The sequence below is a fragment of the Ailuropoda melanoleuca genome, chromosome 2, assembly GCF_002007445.2.
Source record: "Ailuropoda melanoleuca isolate Jingjing chromosome 2, ASM200744v2, whole genome shotgun sequence".
Lineage (NCBI taxonomy): Eukaryota > Metazoa > Chordata > Mammalia > Carnivora > Ursidae > Ailuropoda > Ailuropoda melanoleuca.
The window spans coordinates 191,458,728-191,473,894 of NC_048219.1; the positions used below are offsets into that span (position 1 = coordinate 191,458,728).

At 42.2% G+C, this 15,167-nt stretch overlaps 2 long non-coding RNA genes across 5 annotated transcripts in view; one reads left to right on the plus strand and one right to left on the minus strand.

Moving 5' to 3' along the window:
* Window positions 1-2,420: 2,420 nt before the first annotated feature.
* The window catches only part of LOC117801155, a 19,615-nt gene continuing 6,868 nt past the window's right edge, over window positions 2,421-15,167 (minus strand). For 3 of the 4 annotated variants that reach the window (XR_004623666.1, XR_004623664.1, XR_004623665.1), the window contains exons 2-4: window positions 11,640-11,776; window positions 4,649-4,827; window positions 2,421-3,771 (exon numbers count right to left, since the gene is read on the minus strand). This is a non-coding gene — a long non-coding RNA (uncharacterized LOC117801155). Of the gene's footprint in view, window positions 3,772-4,648; window positions 4,828-11,639; window positions 13,022-15,167 lie in introns of those variants that run through there. The other variant, XR_004623663.1, reaches the window with a different exon arrangement.
* The window catches only part of LOC117801156, a 35,608-nt gene continuing 31,947 nt past the window's right edge, over window positions 11,507-15,167 (plus strand). Inside the window, exon 1 of the long non-coding RNA XR_004623667.1 lies at window positions 11,507-11,625. This is a non-coding gene — a long non-coding RNA (uncharacterized LOC117801156). The remainder of the gene's footprint in view (window positions 11,626-15,167) is intronic.

The window sequence follows — 15,167 nt, forward strand, 5'->3', positions numbered from 1 at the left end:
GATGGGTAGGGCAGGCGGAGCTGCACATGGAAGTTGTCCCCATCCCAAGGAGGAAAGGACACATGAGTGGGGTGCGGGGTGTCCTGAGTGCAGACTTGGGAACCAGGCTGCTTGGGTTCACACCCCAGCTTAGCTGATCACTAATTGGGAGACCTCAGACAAGCATCTCCACCTCTCTGTATCTGTTTCCTCCTCTGTAGAATGGGGATAGTAACAGTACTTCATGGGTTGGCTCTGAGGATTAATGAGTTACACATAGAGATTTTTAAAAATTTACTTATTTGAGAGAGAGAGAGAGGGATAGAGCACATGTGCGAAGCACAGGGAGGGGTAGAGGGAGAGAGAAACCCAAGCAGACTCCGTGCTGAGCACAGAACCTAACATGGGGCTCGATCCCACAACCTGAGTTCACCACCTGAGCTGAATCCAAGAGTCAGATGCTTAACTGACTGTGCCACCCAAACCCACTCACCTTCCAAAGAGCTAGCCAACTTCCATCCAGTATCACTGTGTCCTAGCCTGTCTGCATTCGTTAGTGGTCATATTCTGTACATGTAATAAATTTTTATACCCTATAAAAAAAAAAAGGAAGTGCAAAAGGCTGAGAAAGAGATTAAGGTGGAAAGATTACAGGAAGGGTGTGTGTGTTTGTATGTGCGTGTGTGTTTGTGGGTGTAGTGTTTTTAAATGCAAAGAAAGAGATCTGCAAGGATACAAAGTGAACTGCTAAGGGTACCTTGGGGGTAGCAGGAGCAGGGGGAGATGAGACACAGCCTTCTGCATTTTATTTGTAGAGGCAACAGCATTTTTCAAAATAATTTAATGACAAGCATGTACTACCACTGGACTTTAAAAAAAAATGATCAAGGAAGTCTTTTTCAAATAATTTCTTTTTTTTTCAAATACTAGTTGGCCCACTGAACATGGGCTGAAAATGGGTTTATAATTAACACAGGAAAAGTTTTCCTTAAACTTTAGCTGCAGGGCTTGAAATTTACAACAGAGCAACAGAAAGGTGATGTTCTCAGTGGGATCTTCAGTTAAGATTCCCCTTGTCATGCCCACAGCCCGCCCTTCCACCAGTGTTTTACCGACGACTGAAAGAGGTGTTGCCTTGCTGAGGAACTGCCTGTGAATGGACGTGATGCTGGAATTTCTGGAGACTCCTTCCCCAGGGTCTTGCCAAAGGAATTTATGCATTTTCTGGTAAGGGCTGGACCAGCTGCTTGCCAACCCAGAATTGCTGAGATTCCAAATTTGGGGTAATCTTCCCTCCAACAGGCCGCACTTTGAGCGCTTCAGAGCAGTGGTTCTGGGGTGGGGCCCAAGACTCTGCATTTCGAATCAACTCCCTGGCCCACAGCCTCACTTGAATAGGGAGGGTCTAGAGTACTTGACCTAGAGACCCTTTAACCTCCTGAACTTACTCCTTTGGATCCACAGCCTGTCGGTGTCTGTTAAAATTTGGTTGCCGGGGCGCCTGGGCAGCTCAGTCAGTTAAAAGTCTGCCTTCGCTCAGGTCATGATCCCTGGGTCCTGGGATCTAGTCCCGCATAGGGCTCCCAGCTTAGTGGGGACCCTGCTTCTCCCTCTGCCCGCCGCTCCTCTGCTTGTGCTCTGACAAATAAATAAATAGAAACTTAAAAAAAAAATGTGGTTGCCGCACAATGCCTGGCGCCACACGTCTGAGCTTGACCTCCGCATGCCCTGTTCTCGATGAACACCGGTGTCATTGTGTTGGGAGACAACTTCATCATGACACTAGTATCAGCTTCCCAGAGTGAGCCTTCGCATCCCACACCAAGCCCCACAGAGTGGCCAGGTGGGGAACGGGGGTGGAGCACAGCCCTCCCTCCCCACGCTTCCCTTCCCTGAAGTGTCCTAGCTGCCTAGGCAAGCATACATTTCTCAACCTGCCCATGAAACCAGTTTCCCCAGATCCTTGCAAGATGGTAACTACCTATTGGGTGTGCCTCCCCTATCCACTTGTGGAACAAAAACCATCTGTCAAGAATAGAAAAGTGGGAATAAATGTTGTTGAATGTACATGAGGAATTCTATTCTACTTTTTTGTATGTTGAAAATTCATTATCATTTCTTCAAAATTTAGCGCCTGGGTGGCTCAGTGGTTAAGCATCCAACTCTCGGTTTTGGCTTGGGTCGTGATCTCAGGGTCGTGTGATCAAGCCCTCCCATCAGGCTCCAAGATCAGCTGAGTCTGCTTAGGACTCTCTCTCCCTCTCCCTCTGCCCGCACACTCGCACCCCCACACTCACACACACTCTCTCTAATTAATTAAATAGAAACAAGACAGTTTCTTCTCTGGGGTGCCTGGCTGGCTCAGTCAGTAGAGCATGAAACTTCATTTCAGGGTTGTAAGATCAAGCCCCATGTTGGGTGTAGCAATTACTTAAAAAAATAAAATACAATCTTAAAAAATAAATAAATAAAGCAGTTTGTTCTCAAAGTAGATGACCTTAGAAGTACATATAGGAAAAAGTCCCTTGGTTCGTTATCACTAAAAACAAATTTGAAAGTCTGAACAACTACAAAATCCTAAATGCCTGTGTGAGGGCAGAATAATTTTCCATCTTCCCTTCTAAGTTCTTTGGCTAGTCTAATAATTAAATTAACATAAGACAGATAACAGGAAATAAAAGCAAATTTAATTTTGTACGTATAGGAGCTCCATAAAAATATGAGACCCAAAAATATGAGACCCAAAAATATGAGACCCAATATGAGACCCAGGCCATTGAGGTTCACATGCCATCCTGAACTGAGCAAAGAGATGGGGCTGGGGGCTTCAAAGGGGAGGAGGGCAATTTCCAGGAAGATGAGAAGAGCAGATGTTTCCCAGGCAGATGTTGGCCCTCGGCGCTGCCCTGTGGGTAAGTCTTTCAGATTAAAAAAAAAAAAAATTATCTCTGGTAATAACTTTCTTTCTGGGCCAGGGTCCCCATCTAAGTTTCTTTTAGGCAATTAAGGAAGAGGTAAAAGCTTTCCTTGAGTTTGCTGAGACTTGATTGCCTTCAGATCAAAATAATCTACATGCCAAAGTGGCAATTTTGGGGTAGCATATTCTGTTCCCTTCAATCCCATTTTTGAAACTTTCCCAAGAAACCTCATAGTTCATAAGTTGAGTTGGTAAATCGCCCTATCTCACTGAACCGGTCTCTTAGTCCAGAGAATAGGCCAGTTCAATTAAACAGTTGTGTCTTGTGTCTCATTTTAGGAGGTGAAAATGCAGGTGGACTCCCAAAGTTAGGTCTATTGTGCAAGCAGTCAGATATTTAATAAGAGGCATTTCTACGGAAACAAAAGAAAAACAATGGTTAATGATTGGAGAAGATTATACTCCCAGTTTCTGAGTTCTGAAGGCATCCAGTTGAGAAGATTTCTAGATATCTGGCTCCAAACTTCTTCAGATGGAGTGAGAAAGGGCAGTGGCAACCTGATAGATTTCTGGTTGGCAGTCTGAATGTCTCTGCTGATCTTTCTGAGTGCCATGAAGGCATAAAGATCGTCTGTACATGAGCTGTGGTGGTGATTTCTTTGAAGTTTATATCAAGTTGTCCAGCTTTAGCTTGCTTGTACGGCTTTGGGGAAAGAACAGTTTCAGTTCTCAATGATTCCAAGTCAGAAGGGTCAAAAAAGTAGAAGATTATGTAGGGTGCTTGGCTGGCTCAGTTGGTAGAGAGTGAGACTCTTGATCTTGGGGCCAAGGGTTCGAGCTCCCTGTCAGGTGTAGAGATTACTTAAAAATAAAATCTTAAAAAAAAAAGTAGAAAAATTATTCCTCAATTCCTCATGTACATTAACAGTCAGAAAACTGGAAATGTTAGTTTGAATAGCTGTAGCCTAATACTAGGGGAAACTAGAATTCAGGACCCAGGACAGTTTACAGGTAGAAACAAAACCTGAAAGACAATTAGCAGGGCTAAAATCTGATATCCACAAGGGTGTACTATAGTTTCCATTGAAACATTTTCTTTCTAGAGTCACACCCATTTCTACCAAAGACAACCACAGTAATTTGTTTGCAAATTAAGTCCAGTTTGAATAACTTGGCCCTATTATTTACTTAAGTACAGCCAAGAATAATGATTGACCATATAGGCTCTCTCTTCTTTGCTGGAACTTTTTTCTTTTCTTTTCTTTTCTTTCCTTTCCTTTCCTTTTCTTTCTTTCTTTCTTTTTCTTCTTAAGATTTTATTTATTTATTTGAGATAGAGAATAAGCACGGGGTAGGGGCAGAGGGAGAGGGAGAAGCAGACTCCTTGCTGAGCAGGGAGCCCAAACTGGGGCTCAATCCCAGGACCCTGGGATCATGACCTGAGCAGAAGGCAGATGCCCAACCAACTGAGCCACCCAGGTGCCCCAGCTGGAACTTTTCATAAGGAATCACATATTGGACTTTTAAAAGCTTCTCAAGGCTAAGAAGCCACCATCAAACTTTGCCTGCAATATATATAGATTTGGGCAAATTCTTCTTTTCCTGAGGTCCCCAAAGTATCCTTTCCCACTACCCCTGCTTGTATTCCCTCTCTCGCTGGCTGTCTCTCTCTCTGTCAAATGAATAAATAAAACCTTTAAAAAAAAAAAAAAAAGAAAGAAAAAAAAAAAGAAAGTGACCTTCTTTACTTACCTGGTTAAACCCCTGTAAGCCAGGTACAAGGCCAATTTTTCCAAGGGCCTTTGTTGGCTCTATAAAGTCAACATTAGCTCCTTAAAGCCATTTGATTATATCTGAATCGATGCATTTTATTCCCAAATATGACATTCCAGTGAAAGCCTTGGTAATATATCCAATGTTTCCAATTATGCCTGTTACAAGGAGAATAGATTCTTACTGAACTCAAGCAAATAAACATACTGTCATAAAGAATATTCGCTAAGTTTCCCAATTCTGGAAGGATCAGGCAGGGAGAAAAAGTAGATGTTTCAACTTTGTTTACAAAGGTACACTTTACCAAATTGCTGTAAGTCATAGTTAACTTAAGAAAAAAGAGAAAAAAGTTTCCTTAAATCTGGAAAAACAAGACATTAAAGAACCAGCAATATTTCAAATAGAAAGTCATAAAAAATTATAATCATCCTCCTCAGTTCACTCAGTCCCATGCTAATTTTTGTTCTGCTTGAATTCAGTTTTTCCATTAGGTCTAGAAATTCTTACCCAGTTCAGTCTTATGATCTTAAAGTTAATCAGAAACCTATCTTTGTCTAAGTCCTTTCCATGAATTTCCTTGAAGATGAAGCACTTTTGCAAGAACACTTTTGCAAAAGCATCAGAATAAAACAGGAACTCTCTGTAAATGACAAAGGTATACAAATGACCATGGTTAAAGATCTAATGAGAGGGGCGCCTGGGTGACTCAGTGGTTGGGCATCTGCCTTCCACCCAGGTCATGATCCTGGCTGGGGTCCTGGGATCAAGCCCTGCACGGGCTCCCTGCTCAGTAGGGAGTCTGCTGCTCCTTCTCCCTCTGCTCCTCCCCACCTCATGCTCCCTCTCTTGCTCTCTCACTCTCTCTCTAATAAATAAATGAAATATATTTTTTTAAAGGTAAAGAAAAACCTTTTACAATCTCTTATGATCAAGAGCAGACCAATAAATAGTTCAGGAAAACTTTTCAGTAAATAAAAGAAAACTAAATTCATTTTACGTAAGTACACTATTGACATTAAAGTTTATTTTTAAAACCCTTATAATAATAATTCAATTTTAGCCAGCTTGATTACCCAAGGTAAAATTCTCTCTCCTCTTCTCTTTCTCTCTCTCTTCCCAACTTTCTATACCATTTTGTCCTTTATTCCTCTTTCCCATTCTGAAATAACCAGTTTTACTTTAGGACAAATTTACTTTTTTTTCCCTTGACAAAATGCATCTTCCTGTCTCATACCTCTTTTTTTTTTTTTTTAAGATTTTATTCATTTATTGAACAGAGAGAGAGACAGAGAGAGAAGGAACACAAGCAGGGGGAGTGGAAGACGGAGAAGCAGGCCTCCCACTAAGCAGGGAGCCCAATGCGGGGCTCAATCCCAGGATCCTGAGATCATGACCTGAGCCAAAGGTAGATGCTTAACAACTGAGCCACCCAGGTGCCCCTCATACCTTTTCTTACCAAAACCACATCTTACTTTCCTTGCATAGAGAGTTATTTCCCTTATTATTTCTCGTAGTTTTTTTTTTTAAAGATTTTATTTATTTTTGAGAGAGAGAGAGAGAGAGAGAGGATGAGCAGAGGGAGAGGGAGAAGCAGACTCCCCCCTGAACAGGGAGACCCATACAGGGCTCAATCCCAGGATCATGACCTAAGCTGAAGGCAGATGCTTAAGCAACTGAGCCACCCAGGAGCCCCCGTAGTTTCTTTTTCTTTTCTTTTTTCTTTTTTTTTTTTAAGATTTTTTAAATTTTTAAATCATATCTACACCCAATGCGGGGCTCAAACTCATGACTCCAAGATCAAGAGTCTCACGCTCCACCAACTGTACCAGTCAGGCACCCCTATTTCTCATAGCTTTAGTGTCATTTATTGGAATTCTTAATAACTAGAAACATGAATTTCTAGTGAAAACTAAGATGTAAATTGTTATACTAGCATTTAGACTGGCAAATTTATAAATACATTTCATAATTTCATAATTATTTCATAATTATTTCATATTTCATAATTTCATAATTTCATTTCATAATTTCTGTACTTTTATAGTACAGTTTTCCAATGTAGTACAAACACATCCAAATATCTTTTAGTTTCTCTGTAATAAGAAGCAAAATGGAGATAAACCCGTGTTCAGTAATTAATGTTTTAAGATTTTACCTTACTTGGAAATGATCTAGATATTCAATTAATTTCCGTCATTTAATTTAGTAAAACTCTAATGGTGGAAGTTATCAAGTGATTTTGGAAGGTTTGGGTTTTTTTAAGACTTATTTACTTATTTTAGAGAGAGAGCACAAGAAGGAGGGGCAGAGGGTGAGGGAGAGAGAATCTCAGGCAGACTCTGCACTGAGTCCAGTGCAGGGCTTGACCTCACCACCTGAGCTAAAACCAAGTGTTGGACGCTCAACCAACTGTGCCACCCAAATGTCCCTGATTTTGGAAGGTATTTTTAAGTATACACACCATAGAACCTAATTATGGCTGAAAAGTTCACCTAAAAGTTCTTATTCCAATTACATCTATCTCAGTTACTGGTTCCCAACGATTATGCTTAGACTACTCACAAGAACTTTGTGAGACGTTAGATAGAGTCAGCCACCCTCCCAAGCTATTTTTTTCGCTGACAAATTTTGTAACAGAGAAAGCTTGAATTTTTTTGACTAGTAAACCTAGGTAGAATAAAAGCTGTATGTCTGCATTATATTTAATTATGAAGATGTGTCTATTTTTTTTTAAGACTTATTTATTTGAAAGAGAGAGAGAGAGCATGATCAAGGAGAGGGGCAGAAGGAGAGGGAGAGAGAGAATCTCAAGCAGACTCCCTGCTTAGCCCAGAGCTGGATCCCAGGGCCCTGAGATCATGACCTGAGCCAAAATCAAACGTTGGCCGCTCAAACTGACTGAGCCACCCCAGTGCCCCTGAAGACGTGTCTATTTTAATTAAACCAATCAATTTATTTTTTTTTTTAAGATTTTATTTGTTTATTTGACAGAGATAGAGACAGCCAGCGAGAGAGGGAACACAAGCAGGGGGAGTGGGAAAGGAAGAAGCAGGCTCGCAGCGGAGGAGCCTGACGTGGGGCTCGATCCCATAACACCGGGATCACGCCCTGAGCCGAAGGCAGACGCTTAACCGCTGTGCCACCCAGGCGCCCCTAAACCAATCAATTTAAACTAGCTTCAGTTACTGAATATTTTCCCAGATCATGTGAACTTAAAAAACATTTGAATTTGTTTCTATTATATTTCTGAGGGTTTAGGAACACTTAGTTCATATAAGTGCTTATTTTAAACAAATTGAATAGATCTCTTTTGCAAATTAATATTGGCAATACCATCAGGAAGTAGAAAAATATCACACATCTGCAACATACAAATATAGACACACACACACAGACAAATACAGAGACAGTACAGCTTTCATTCTAAAATTTTAGCCATGAGTCAGGTATGATAATTACAAAACTCACTGGTTAATGAAAGAACAGTTAGATCCAAATTTTGTTTTGGCTGTTGAAATAAGTTCACCTGTTCATATGGGTAAAGCTTTTTTCTTTAATTTTTTTTTTTTAAGTAATCTCTTCATCCAACATGGGGCTCAAACTCACAACCCCAAGATCAAGAATCGCATATTCTACTAACCGAGCCAGCAGGTGCCATGGCTAAGGCTTTTAACTAATATTTGTGAAGAGGACATTTAAGACATTTCATTAGCCTAATTTACAAATAGTTCCTTTTTTATCCTTTTGATAGGAAACCTCTCTGGAACACCTGGCTGGCTCAGTTGGTAGAGCATGTGACTCTTGATCTTGGGGTCATGAGTTTGAGCTCCGTGTTAAATGTAGAGCTTAAAAAATAAAAATCTTAAAAACAAAACAAAACAGGGGTGCCTGGGTGGCACAGCAGTTAAGCATCTGCCTTCGGCTCAGGGCGTGATCCCGGCGTTATGGGATCGAGCCCCACATCAGGCTCCTCCGCTATGAGCCTGCTTCTTCCTCTCCCACTCCCCCTGCTTGTGTTCCCTCTCTCGCTGGCTGTCTCTGTCTCCGTCAAATAAATAAATAAAATCTTTAAAAACAAAACAAAAACCCAAAAACCTCTCTCTAAAGTTTGCATTTCAAAAAACTGGTTATCAGGTCCTAGAGAAGATGGAATAGAAAATCTATACCACATAGGCATAGCGAAAATATCCAAGTTTTCTCCAAGAAGTTTGGAGTATATTTCCCTCTTACCAAAGGTCTAGAGAAATTATTTAAATTTTCCTTCCTTTTTTTTTTTTAAGGTTTTATTTATTTATTTGAGAGAGAGAGAGCATGAGAGAGAGAGAGATCAAGAGCAGGGCGAAGGGGTAGAGGAAGAAGCAAACCCCCCACTGAGCAGGGAGCCCCATGCAGGACTCCAACCCAGGACTTCAGGATCATGACCTGAGCCAAAGGCTGACGCTTAACTGACTGAGCCATCCAGGTACCCAGTTTTCCTTCTTTTTCTTAAGTGGAGGACAATTCTGTCTCCAATATCACAATCTTTTATAATATCTGCAAGCATTTTGAGATGAATAGGAGACCTTTGGGGGATGGTAATGATAGGTGGACTTTGAATTGTTTCTAGAGCTGCATTTCTGGTTTTACAAAGATTTGTAAGAAAAGGACAGTTNTTTTTTTTTTTTTTTTTTTTTTTTAGATTTTTATTTATTTCAGAGAGAGAAAGTCCCCACCAGTGGGGGGAGGGTCAGAGGGAGAAGCAGACTCCCCACTGAGCAGGGAGCCTGATGCAATGCAGAACTTGATTGCAAGACCCTGAGATCATGACCTGAGCCAAAGGAAAGACCCTTAACCAACTGAGCCACCAGGCGCCCCAGGACAGTCACTTTTAATTTCTCAAAGAATTGGGATGAAGCCTAAATGATATTGACGTGCTGATCCACCCAACTACATTATCTTAAATTTGCTTTTTATCAGAGAGATGTCCAACTAAGATGGCAATTGAAAGATTTCTGTGTTCTAGAGCGCCAGGGTTTAACGCAATATGCCTTTGTAAAGTCTGTATAAAGTACTTTACCAAAGGCTTTCTTTCTGTGTGCACAATTCAACCTCTGGCCAATTCACCTTAGGGGTAAAAACCTTTACTGTTGCTTCTGTCAGTCCCTGAACGTCATTTATAGGAGCTCCTAGGAGAAATTCTGGTCATTTGTTTACTCCAAGAGGGGGAGGTTTTCTTCAGGGAGCCAACTGGCTTGTCTGTTAACTACGGTATAATCACAGGTGGAAAGAACACCCCTTAGCAGCTAATCAAGGTCCCCGTGAGTGGGGTTTTGAATGGCAAGTAATCTTTCTAACTCTTTTTTAAATTTAGTAGGATATTCCGGAAGTGGAGGGAGAAGGATTTTATCATTTAGAAGTTCTGCAGCTGTCTCTGTTTGCATGCATTCTTTGTGGTCAGGATCCAGGATATTTCCACAAAAGACACTGCATAGGAAGATCTAAGGCTGGCAGAGCCAGATTACAGAGCCCTGGAGAGTAGGAAAAGTTGTAAGAAAGAGCAAAGTGAGCCCTATATCCTGCCTCCCCTCCCCACTCCCCCACTCCCATTCTTCTGCTAAATTCACTTCCTGGCCCTCAGCATTTCCATAGGTAACCAATACCCTGGGCCTAGAGATCAAGTCAGAACGCTCTCTGTAAATCTCAAAGGAAAGGGAAGCTAAAACAAGCAGATGGGGCAAGTTTTTTGAGAAGGGGAATTTACGTTGAATGTGGACTTTAATTTTTGTTCTAAGTCTAATTTCTGTTCTTTCATCTCACTAAGGGAGTCCCTGAGGCTAGCCATTATTTTTCCTTGGTGTCCTTTTTTTTTTTTTTTTTTTAAGTTTATTCGACAGAGATAGAGACAGCCAAAGAGAGAGGGAACACAAGCAGGGGGAGTGGGAGAGGAAGAAGCAGGCTCATAGCGGAGGAGCCTGATGTGGGGCTCGATCCCATAACGCCGGGATCACGCCCTGAGCCGAAGGCAGATGCTTAACTGCCGTGCCACCCAGGCACCCCTTGGTGTCCTCTTTTTAACTGTTTTTTCCATAAGAAAAAAAAATTGTTTTTTCCATAGGTGCCAATAAGACAATTGTTAGATGAGAGCTCTCTCAAATTTTCCCTTTCAAATACAGCCAATTAAGAGGATCCATTATCTGGCCATTGACAAATAGGATCTTATGAGATCTCAATAGTGACTCAAACCAGTTAAATCTTTTTATGGTTTAACCAGGGATGCAAGAGGCATCCTAAAAGAGGGTGCAGAGGATTCAATCCTCACAAGATCCAAGAAAGTTCACTCCCATAATTAGCCTAAGAAAGCAAAGACCTTCAGTGTCACAGGCAGTAAGAACGGTGCAGTAGAAATGGTGGCTCTGGTCTCCCACGAGAATGTGAGACACCTCCAGTCACAGACCTGCCATCTGTGACACCAGTCAGGAGCTACTGGTATGGGACTTCACCATCCCCATCCCCAACAAGGTACACTTATGGACCGGAACTCCTCAAGACAAGCTCCCCTGAGAGCTGGCTCAGTCAGACAAACCCAGGGCTGCTTTTCAGCTCTGGAACCTATTCGGCTGTATGCCAAGGCGTGCTGGTACATGCATCTTCCAGTGAGAATATTCTCCCTGGTCACAAAGCCAAGCTCTCGAGACATGGAACAGGACGAAAGGAAAAAGCTCATAGGGGCTATGATTCTCCTTCTCATGACAAAGGACACAGAAGACAGAGACCAAAGGAAACAATACCTCTGAGAGAAAAGGGATCCACAGATGCAAGAGCAGTCATGCCACATCTTCACCAGAGTCGCCATACTCAAGGAAATACTTCACGCAAAGACTGTCTCCCGCTAAGCTGAAGTTAGGAAAAGCAAAGAGGACTCTCACCACGCTCGCTTCCCCTGGATCCTCCAAGTGGAGATCCAGGAGACTGATCTGGTAAGAATTCTTACCTTCTGCGGCTCTCTCAGCGGCAGCAGCCCAGGAGGGAGCAGAGTGTCCAGCCAGTGAAGGTCCCTTTGCAGGTCGCCAAACTGTTGGGGTGGGACATTTTTCCTTCTTTCTTTCTAGTTCTTTGGCTGCTCAAATACTTCAATTGACATAAAACAGATTAATAGGAGAAAAATAAATTTTATTTTGTACGTACGGGGGCGGGGCTTGAGGGGCATCAAAATATGAGACCCAAAGGCAGTCAGGCCATTGAGGCTCACATGCCATCCTGAACTGAGCAAAGAGATGGGGCTGGGGACTTCAAAGGGGAGGAGGGCAATTTGCTGGAAGATGAGAAGAGCAGATATTTGCTAAGCAGATGTTGGCCCTGCCATGTGGGTAAGTCTTTCAGATTAAAAAAAAAAAAACAAGTTATCTCTGGTAATAACTCTCTGGGCCAGGCTCCCCATCAAAATTCTTTTAGACAATTAAGGGAGAGGTAATTGAGTCAGCTGAGACTTGACTGCCTTCAGGTCAAAATAATCTACGTGCCAAAGTGGCACATTTTGGGGTGGCATATTTGGTTCCCCTTCACCAAAAAAAAGGTATAGAACCTGCTATCTTCATTTCCTCTTATAATCAGACCTGGTTGTAATCCCAAGTTTTATAAGTAGCCATGTAGCCATTTGGAAGATTCTGGAATAAAGGGCAATGTGCTAATCAGTGGGGAGTTCTGCATCTGCCAGCCTATTTTTCTTCATAGGAACAACTGGACTTTAATATCAGGAACTTTTCTAAGCCCTTTCAATGTATAAACTCATTTAATTCATCAACCCTATGAGAATTACTACTGTTATCCCCATTTATGAGAGGAAAATGAGGCACAAAGAAAGTGATTTGCCCAGTCACACAGCCAGTGAGGGGAGAGCTCAGGCAGCTGAAATGCCATACAAAGCACAGTGCTTCTCACACTGAGACCGGGCATCGAAGGCACTTGCTTGCATCACAGATATACACACCGTCCTCTCAACAATCTTGTGACTGATAGCCACACAAGGAATATTATTCAGCCATGAAAAGGAATGGGGGTACAGATACATGCTACAACTTTAGTGAACTTAAAAACATTATGCTAAATGAAAGAAGCCAGATACAATGAGCACACATTTTGGATTCTGATTATGAAAAGTCCAGAATAGGCAAATACATAGAGACAGAAAGCAGATTAGTTGGGGGGGGGGGTCTGGCAGAAGGGGGAGATGATGAATGACTGTTAATGAGTCTAGGGTTTCTTTCTGGGGTGATGAAGTGCTCTGGAATTTGTGTGGATGGTTGCTCAACTTTGTGAATATGTTTTAAAACTACTGAATTATATACTTTAAAAATATTTTTTTATTAAGTAAACTCTACACCCAATGTGGGGCTTGAACTCATGACCCTAAGATCAAGAGTTGCATGCTCTACTGACTGAGCCAGGCAGGTGCCCCTGAGTTATATATTTTATTTTTTAAAAAAGGTTTTATTTATTTATTCATTTGACAGAGAGAGAGAAGGAGGGAGTACGAGAAGGGGAAGCAGCAGGCAGAGGGAGAGAGAGAAGCAGGCTCCCCAGTGAGCAGAGAGCCCGACGTGAGGCTTGATCCCAGGACCGTGGGATTATGACCTGAGCCAAAGGCAGATGCTTAACCGACTGAGCCACCCAGGGGCCCCCTGACTTATATATTTTAAAGGGGTAAATTTTACAGTATGTGAGTTATGTGTAAAACAAAACAAAACAAAACAAAAACAAAAAAAAATGGTCTAATGAGAACATTTAACAATTTAGTAAACCAAAACTGGAGAAGAGTAGTAGAATATACCACCCTCAAATATGCCACATTGGCATAAAGATTATTTTGAGTGGAAGGCAATTAAGAAACCAATACAAGAAAAACTCTGGCCCTCCTCTTACTTGCCTAAAAGCAAGACAGGGGCGCCTGGGTGGCACAGCGGTTAAGCGTCTGCCTTCGGCTCAGGGCGTGATCCGGCGTTATGGGATCGAGCCCCACATCAGGCTCCTCTTCTATGAGCCTGCTTCTTCCTCTCCCACTCCCCCTGCTTGTGTTCCCTCTCTCGCTAGCTGTCTCTATCTCTGTCAAATAAATAAATAAAATCTTTAAAAAAAATAAAAATAAAAAAAAAAAAATAAAAGCAAGACATAACTTTGCAGAGGTGTCCCTACTCCCGGCTATACCGGGAAGGAGAGAAGTTAATCACCAGAGAAAACTCCAGACCCTTATCAGCCTGGAGATGGCACCAGAGGAACCCACATGACAAAACTTGTCTACCATTACTCCCCCCCCCATACATACCTTCCCACAATTTCCCACCCTAGAAACTCAAAGTCATTTTCCTTTGTCACTTCTCTAAAAATGTATTGTTCTTTTATTAATATGCAATAATACGCCCAAGTTCTAACCACTCCTTTGAGTTACTCATCACTGGCTGCTCCCTTGTGTATGTGTGATGCACTTTTTAATAAACTTGTTTATTTTTCTCTTGGTAATCTGTCTTTGGTAGTCTAATTTACAGGGCATCGAAGGGCTCTTGCCAGAGAATTTAAGATGGGTAGAGGAAAGACATTGTTTTTCTTCTATACTCCTACAGAAATCCCCATGGTCTGGCTTTTTTTCTGTGTCTCAGCTCCTATCTCTCCCACCCTTTAGCTCCCATGGCCTTTGTGGACTTACTCAGTTGTTCAAGTTTAATGTATCTCTTCCCTCTTCAGAGTCTAAGAGAAGGCTAGGCCCAGGTGAGGCATCACTGCATCCAGGAAGCCTTCCTGTCTTCTGCCTAAGGCAGGGCCGTTGCCACCTTGTGTAGCACCCACCATCTTACACTCACCACCATGGTCATTTGCTCAGGGTCTGGCTTCCTCAATAAACTCTCGGCTCCATGAAAGCAGGGATGGGTTGTTTTGTTCACTATTCTATCCCCTGCCACCAGCACCAAAACAGAGGAAGCACTTACACATCCACTGACCAGAGAACACAGGGCCCAGACATAGAGAACACAGTGGGTTTCAGAGAGTCCTGCTGCTTTGAGAGGGCAGGGCTCCTTCCCTTGCAGGGTCCCAACTGACATCAAGACCCATCCTTCTGGACCTTTCAAAGATAGGAGGGGTACCTTACATGGGTCCATGTCACATATGCCCTTTTATTATTTACTCAGATAATACATCAAGCAAGCACCTAACTTGTTTCTGAAGTGAATTTTCAAACTTCTTGATTTAAAGTTTTGAGCAGTCTTTTTTTTTTATCATTTTCTTTTTTTTCTTTTTCAAGATTCTACTTATTTGTCAGAGAAAGCACAAGTAGGGGGAGCAGCAGGCAGAGCAGGCAGAGAGAGAAGCAGGCTCCCCGCTGAGCAAGGAGCCTGATGCAGGACTCCATCCCAGGATCCTGGGATCATGACCTGAGCAGACGGCATCCGCTTAACTGACTGAGCCACCCAGGAGTCCCGTATCATTTTATTTTCATCATGATAAAGGTACTCTTTAATCCCCATCCCCT